The sequence below is a fragment of the Sitodiplosis mosellana genome, unplaced genomic scaffold (genome assembly GCF_009176505.1).
Source record: "Sitodiplosis mosellana isolate CC-2019 unplaced genomic scaffold, AAFC_SMos_1.0 Smas_scaffold_7118, whole genome shotgun sequence".
Lineage (NCBI taxonomy): Eukaryota > Metazoa > Arthropoda > Insecta > Diptera > Cecidomyiidae > Sitodiplosis > Sitodiplosis mosellana.
In genome coordinates, this window is record NW_022602230.1 from 1 (window position 1) to 1,962 (window position 1,962).

General features: G+C 33.9%; 1 long non-coding RNA gene across 1 annotated transcript; it reads left to right on the plus strand.

Moving 5' to 3' along the window:
- The first annotated feature begins 295 nt into the window (after positions 1–295).
- Positions 296–997, plus strand: LOC129580147 (uncharacterized). Its single transcript, XR_008689340.1, has 3 exons — positions 296–507; positions 662–805; positions 944–997. It is a non-coding gene; the product is annotated as an uncharacterized LOC129580147 (long non-coding RNA).
- The last annotated feature ends 965 nt before the right edge of the window (positions 998–1,962 follow it).

The following is a 1,962-nucleotide window of genomic DNA, read 5'->3' on the forward strand; positions in this document are numbered from 1 at the left end:
AAATGCCCAGCAAACCAACATTGAGTTTCGATTTCAGCCAGTGACCAAGAGACGCATGAAAAAATATCGTAAGTCAAAACACTGTCGAAATTGTTGTTTGAAATTTTCGTCTTGGTAGTTTTCAATTGTCATCAATTTCGTGAACGATCGATAATTGTTGGCTTGCAATTGGTTTAAAATAAACGATAAATAAATGTCAACTGTCTCGCTCGTTGATGTTGCCGTTTTGTTTTCTTTGTGTTCATTCCCATAGGGCGGTACTTTCATTTTCTTCACAATTTTTTTCTTACGTCAACCGAATTCATCACTCTGAAATTGCATGAACAAATGAGCATACACTTAGTTCCGTTTTGTTCTTGGTCAAATCAACACGCAAACAAAATGGATCGATATTGTTCGTATTATCGATGCCCGAATTGCCTCCGCACTTTTTCAACCGTATCAATGGAGCCAATCGGAATGGATAATTGCAAAAGTTGCCATATGTGCGTGCATCCCTTTGAAGTTGTGAGTAAATTTCTACATTTTTTTCTAAAAAGAGTTTTAAAATTAGTGGTAATCAAATTGAAAAATTAAGTAAGTGAAAGAATTGCTCCATAGAAAATCAATAACATTGTCCAATGTGCGTGCATTAATTTTGAAAAACGTTTTTTTTTCACAGCAAAAGAACTATGCAGCGGTCGCAAAGTATCGTGCAAAATATAACTGCTCGTGCTGTAAGCTTGAATGGAGCGCCGTGAACGTACATTTGAACAGCCCTCAAAATTGCTCGAGATGCAACGCTTCCATCGTTCCTCATCTTCATGTATGATCTGATCTCAATATAAAAATTTCACACATTCCAAATGATTCATTGAACGAGCGATGTTGCGCGTTCGTGATTCTTCGGAATAGTGGCAGTAGAATATTTTTTTAATAAATTAGGGTGTGCTTTTGATTGCAGGAAATGATCTATCGCTAAAATCATACTGAACCGCTGGGTAAGCTTGCTTCATGAACATTTTCCATTTTTTCTTCACATGGTTTTCATTTCCTTAAAATCCAGTGAAATTCTGAATGAAATTAGCTTCTGAATAACTTGTCAAGCGAAAATAAAGTGTTTTTTTTTTCAACATGTCATTCAATGAGATTATTTCTTTTGAGAATAAACCTACCGATCGATTTATTTCTGTGCATGGTATAATAAAAAGTATCATTGACTGCTATTGAGAAATCTGCTTCATTGTTTTTCTTGATTGTGCTTTCTTGTTCATTACTCGTGGATAAACTAGCTTCCAACGCGAGTTTTAAAATTGAATAAATGTCAAACAATTGACTGAAATGGTAATTTATTAATGGAGCAATACAATTATAATTGCATGGAATATGCGGGAAATGTAAGTTATTCTTCATGAGACACAGTTTTTTTTTTGGAAGGGAAATTTAATTTCTGAGTCTTCAGGTTTGTATCATAAGATGAATTTTATCTACTCTGCAAGTAATTTGCCTTCAATGAAAACGTATTCAACAGAAGAAATACGTTTGAGAGTGTTTTTGTGAACACTGTTTACTTCCATTTGTTAGTCCCATTGAGTTTAAATTCGATGTCAAGATTTGTTAGATGAAATGTGCTTTATTTGGTGATTTTTTTTATCTTATCACAAAAGAATCAACATAAGCAATTTATTCAAATCAATCATTGAGGCAAATTTGGTTTGTTCCAAAGTGTAAGTGCTCTCATGAAGCTACTGAGCTATTGAATGTGATATTATCATTTCAAAGAGATGCCAATGCACGTCATCGCCTATGGGGATAATCCTTTTAATGTCGGAAGATCATCTACAATAGGAATATTCAATTTATGAATATTTAAAGCAAAAGTCAGAGTTCAACATGCAAATCAAAACAATGTCTGTTCCAATCATTCAGAATGAAATCTTCGCATGCACTAACTTCTATATGATGCACCAAATTTGAACGCAA